Source organism: Varanus komodoensis, unplaced genomic scaffold, assembly GCF_004798865.1.
Source record: "Varanus komodoensis strain SLA01 unplaced genomic scaffold, ASM479886v1 scaffold2, whole genome shotgun sequence".
NCBI lineage: Eukaryota > Metazoa > Chordata > Lepidosauria > Squamata > Varanidae > Varanus > Varanus komodoensis.
The window spans coordinates 27,111,828-27,117,827 of NW_025335568.1; the positions used below are offsets into that span (position 1 = coordinate 27,111,828).

General features: G+C 41.4%; 1 protein-coding gene across 1 annotated transcript in view; it reads left to right on the forward strand.

The window, feature by feature from the left end:
- Window positions 1-6,000, forward strand: part of SYNPO2 (synaptopodin 2) — a 117,580-nt gene that overhangs the window by 39,620 nt on the left and 71,960 nt on the right. The window lies entirely within an intron of this gene.

Genomic DNA, 6,000 nt, shown 5'->3' on the forward strand with positions numbered 1-6,000 from the left:
TCTGGTTGGCCACTGATGGTGTCAAGATGTTAAACTAGATGATAAACTTTTGCTCTGGTCCAGCAGAACATTCCTGAAATGCTTGTGTGAATCCCTATATTTCAAGCAAGGTTATGGAACCACTTTTAGCTCAAGGGCAAATTTTTATTTTGGAGAAGGTGGTTGCCACGAAGGGATCATTTCAATATTTTAGAACAGGGGTCCTCAAGCTTTTTCAACAGGGGGCCAGTTGAAAGGCGGCAGCAGCTGCGTGTGCAGTGAGGCAGTGGCGGATCTGCGCAGCGAGGTGGTGGCTTGCTCGCTCGGAGATCTCCAAGCGAGTCCAAAACAATCTCCAGGTGGAGCGAGGTGGGTGGCGGTGGCAGGTGCAGGTGCGGGGAGTCCAAAACCTCTGAGGCAGGCCGGATAAACAAGCATGGCAGGCTGGATCCAGCCCGCGGGCCGTAGTTTGGGGACCCATGCTTTAGAATGTGGGAAAAATCATACAAAAGCCAGGAAACCACCAAACAAGTGGTGGTCAGAGGGAATGGGATGGGCTGTAGGAGAGGGGAGGGCCATCTGGGAAATCCCAGAGGCTCAGTTTTCCCCCTGGGGCTGAATTTCTGCACCCCTGATTTAAGAACACTATAAATGCTCTCGATAAGGATTACACTATGTGCATGTAAATTGTTTAGAAGAGACATTTGATTGAAACCAGAAAAGCTTTTTATTCCTCCAACCTTGAATCAAGCTGGCACATTTCCTACAGGAGAACAAGACAGCTTGCTGTAGACTATTCATTTGATTCAAGTCACCTTCCAAGGACTGGACTTACCATCTGTTTCTTCTTCACAACGTTGGTTTGGAAGCCAGTTGTATGATTTCATATCAAATGTGAGAAAGAAGATTCAGGAAGCCACACAGGGAGAGTTGCTCTGCCAAAAATAAAAATAATAATAAAAAAGTCAGCTGGATGTTGCACTGGGGTGTCTTCCCTATTTATTCACTTTTACATGTCTGAGCAAGTGGGGATGATTCATCATGTGTCTAAGGACTCTTTCATTATCAAATAGAAGGAGGGGGAAGCATTATTATCACATCTCAGCTAGAGCTCAAAGAACTGGAGAGTGCCACTCATGTTCAAAAGGAGATGAATGTCAAATGTTACACAAGAGAGAGAGGGATCCAAGTGTATTCACAGTATGTGAAGGTTAGCTGGCCAGGCAGTAGCATTTTTGAGAAGTCTTTGGGGTTATTGTGGCTAATGCATTGAACACAAATCAACAATGCAAAGCTTTGGCACAAAAGGTGAATGATACATTCAATCATATTAGCATAAGGACTACTTTCAAGGATCAGGAATTAATAGCACTTTAAGGTTAGGAATAAAGAGAATACGATTGATGGCTTTTATTTATTTTAGGTGCCAGAAAGAGAGAGTTGTGTCCATTATTCACTCAAGCAGGCTACAAAACCCTGGGTTTAATTTCAAGGAGAGCTATTGGCCAGCACTCTTACCCCAAGGAATCTCTGTAGCTGGTTTGTATTCCTGCAGCAAAAGCCATCATGCAAAGGATGCAACAGACTTGCTATTGCAATGGGTAGGAAGCACTATACTTTCCCTAGTGTTTCCTTCAGAATCTGGATTTTCTTTCTTTCTTTCTTTCTTTCTTTCTTTCTTTCTTTCTTTCTTTCTTTTTTGGCAGGGCACGGAGGAGACCTCATTCCATAATACTAATGGTCCATCTGTCAAGGGCAAATCATCTGTCTTCAGAATATAAGGAGATGGATCTAGATTCAGTTAGACTATTAAATTCATTGGTACTGGGATTAGATGACTCAAAGTATGCCTATATCTAGCTCCTTTCCTATATAAATTATGAGGATTTCGCAATCGAATGCATGAATTCTTAATTGTTGGTGCGTGGCTGTCAAGTCATGTCTGGCTTATGGTGACCCCATGAATGAATGTCCTCCAAAATGTCTTGTCCTTGACAGACCTGCTCTTGTAAATTCAAGTCTATGACTTTCTTTACTGAATCAATCCATCTCATAATTGGTCTCATTCTGCTGCGGCTGCTGCTGCTTTCAACTTTCCCTAGCATGATTGTCTTCTCCAAGAGATTTGCCTTTTCATGAGCTGTCCCCAGTAGAACTACCTCAGTTTCATCATTTTTGCTTCCAGGTAAAGTTCTGCCTCGATTTGTTATAGGGCAAATTTGTTCATTTTCTGTTCAGTCCACAGTATTCACAAAGCTCTCCTCCAGCCACATGTTTCAAATGCATCACTTTTCTTCCTGGCAGCTTTCTTTGCTGTCCAAATTTCATACCCATAAATAGTGATTGGGAATACAATTGTGTGACTATTTCTGGCCTTAGTCTCCAGTGAAACATCCTTACACTTGATTATCCTTTCTAGTTCCTCCATTGCTGCCCTTTGTAGTCTCCATATTCTTCTAATTTCTTGGCTGTGGTGTCCATTTCAATTGAAGACTGAGCCAATGTATGCAAAATCTTTCACAATTTAAATTTCTCAATGTTGACTGTAAAGTTCTGTGTTTGTGATTTCTTTCCTTAATGTTCAGATGCAATCCTGATTTTGCACTTTCTTCTTTCATCAGGAGCCTTTTCAATTTATTGCTGCTTTCTGCCAGTAATACAGCATTGTCTGCATTAGATTATAGATGTATCTTCTGCCAATTTTCAGTCTTTTTCCTCTGAACTTAATCCAGCTTTCCTTATGACATATTCTGCATGCTGATTGAACAGATACAGACATAACACGCACCCTTGTCTGATGCCTGTGCCCACAGGAAACCATTCTATTTCTCCATGTTCTGTCCTAACAGATTCTTGCCTGCAATACAGATTATGCATCAGGACAATCAAGTGTTGAGGTACACCCATTTCCTTCTGGGTCATCCACAGTGTCTTGCGATCAAACACTTTGCTGAACTCTATAAAGCACGGGCTGATCTTTTTCTGAAATTCTCTGGTGTGCTCCAGTAGCCAATGTATATTTCTGATATGACCTTGGGTACTCTTCTTTTTCAGATGTTAGCTTGTACATCATGCATTTCTCACTTCTATAGGGTAATATTTTTTGTTTGCAACACTTAGAGCTTCACTTTGCTTTCTTGGAAAATTAGTGCAATGGTTTTGCAGTTGCTGCACTCTTTCCTTTCTTCGTGCTGGAATGCCAGTGAGCCAGTGTGGTGTAGTGGTGAAGAGCATGGGACTGGGACTCAGAGAATCTGGGTTCTAGTCGCCGCTCAGCCATGGAGCCAACTGGGTGACTTTGGGCCAGTCACAGACTCTCAGCCCAACCTACCTCACAGGGTTGTTGTTGTTGTTGTGGCAATAAGATGGAGGAGGAGAATGATGTAAGCTGCCTTGAGCCCTTTTTAGGAAAAAGGCAGGATGTAAATCACTAAATAAACAAATGAATAAATATTGAGCATTTCCCGTCTTTGGGCTGTTGTTTTGTTTCCCATATTTGTGCCAGGATTGGACCGATTCTGTCTGTGCAGTTTGGAATAGTTCTACTGGTGTCCTGTCTACTCCAGGTGCTTTGTTCCTTCCAAGTGCTTCACTTCCTAACACTGCAGGTTCTTCCTCATAGTATTTTTCTTCAAAATAGACTCATTTTTATCTCTTCTGTTTAGTTTTCTATATATTGTTTCTATCTTCTCTTTATTTGATCCTGGTCAAATAGTATGTTCCCTGTTTGTCTTGCAACATTCCTAATCCAGCTTTGAATTTCCCTTTGATTTCCTGGATTTTTTGGATGAGGTGTCCTGCTTTTCCTCTTTTATTCATGTATATTTCTTTGCACTACTCTTGGCAATAGTTCTTTTTATCTCTATATGTAGTCACTGAAAAGTTGCTTTCAAGATTCTGACACTATTTCTGTCACCTTTTGCTTTTGCTTCTTGCTTGTCCTTAGCAATTGTGCATATTTCTTCAGTCAACCATCTAGGCTTTTTCTTTCTGTCCTACTTGATTTTCAATAGTGCTCAGCAAGATATCTTTGGAAACTCTATGGGTCACTATCCATATACAGATATTTTTAATCTCTACCTCCTGAGGTTCTTTAAGCTTCCATTGCTAATAAACCTTCTGTATATAACCCTCAAGACATAACCCCTGTATATTTTAATTCCTTTTAAAGTCATTTACAGCACAACCCTGTACAGGTCTACTTAGAAGTAAAACCCACTGATTCCAGTAGGACTTCCTCCCTGGGGAGTATATATGGGCTTGCATCATTGCACATTTTGCCAGACTTTCCACAAGTCAATTCTGCATTCCATATGGTACATGGTTAAGTGAGGCCTGAACCAAAGTGTTCACTGCACAGCGCTTCCTATTAATGTTTCCAGCCTCCCCATGTCATTCCCTCTTCCCCGCAGTCCCTGTCCCAAAGAGTCCATGTTCCATGACCGCTACCCATGTTCAGTCTTTTCTGGAACAGCTTGTCCTCTGCTTTAGAGGTCATCCCCACTCCCGCAAGATTGCTTGCACTTCTGCATGTTGTGGGTCTCCAAAGCCGCCTTTCGCACGGCTGGTAATCTTTTAGCATCATAAGTAACAGCACTCACAACCTGAACATCCCATTATAGAGCAAATAATGATGTGACTGATTGCCCTGGTTCTTAACAAGGTTCCCAGCAAGAAGAATAAAGGAAGGATATAAATTGAATAATAAAGAAATAAACACCCCCATTTTATTATTTATTTATTTATTAAAACATTTTTATGCCGCCCCATTCGCCGAAGCCTTGGGGCGGCTTACAACGTTAAGTTAAAAAAAATAATTATAACATTAAATTAAAAAATACAAACATTAAGTTAAAAATGCAAAAATACCAATATAAAATAAGCCACCCTGGCCAGATAAAATCCAATAATATTAACAGTTAAAATGCCACTTAAATAAGAAGGTCTTCGCCTGGCGCCGAAAAACAAATAACGACGGTGCCAGGCGGACCTCTCTGGGGAGCGCATTCCATAACTTAGGTGCCACCGCAGAGAAAGCCCTCCTCCGAGTACCCACCCTCCTAATTTCTTTCACGGAGGGTTCCCGGAGAAGGGCCTCTCCTGCTGATCTCAAGGGGCGGGCGGGCATATATAGATGTAAGCGCTCCTTCAGGCTCCCATCACCTGCTTAACTCACAATAGAGTAAGGAACAGTTCAAACATGCAAGACCTTTCCATTTCCAGAAGAAACTGAATGGAAACTAACACAAAGTGCATAAAGTAACTTCTCCTTTCCAGGGTCTTGCAAGCCAACTTTCTAAGTGAAATTTGAAATGGTGATCATTCAAGTAGCCACTCAGCTTACATGGGACGTTCAGTTTGTTTCCAAAAGGTCCTTTCTCCAATGGAAACCTGAAAAATAATATTTTGCCTGTCATGTGTAAAATGCAGGTGGAGCCTTAGTTATGCTTTTGCTATTATGCTTTCCTCCCCCTCTTCCCAGAACAGGACAATTTCCTCCAGCTAATCATATGTTTTTCTTCTCCTCTGTGAATTCACTGCCCCCTATTGCCAAGAGGAATGAACACATCAAATCTGTTGATTCTGGAGGAAACGGGTAGGAATATCGGTTTAGGAGGGCCTGTAACTGTTGAATTGCCAAGTGAAATATTATCTGACTTGGAGATGCTGTCATTGTGAAAGAACTGGTAATAAATCTAGCCATTTTTGTTAATGGAAACAGCCCCTGTGGCATGAAAGAAGTTTTCATTAGAAACATCATGGGCATTTCACTGATGTTTTTTGATATAATTTCATGAGAGCAACTTGTATTTGTTAAGGGAAAAAGTAAATAACTAGATTTGGGTTGTGTTGATGCTGAAGAGTCCTCTCCTATCACCACCACTTCGGAGGTTTCCCCTTAAAGATTGTACAACAGCAAATTCTGGAGTTTCAAGAAGTGTATTAATACCTCCCTCTTGTGTATTTATGTTTTGCAATAGTGCTTACCTCCATACATGCACTGGAGGGAGATATGATGGA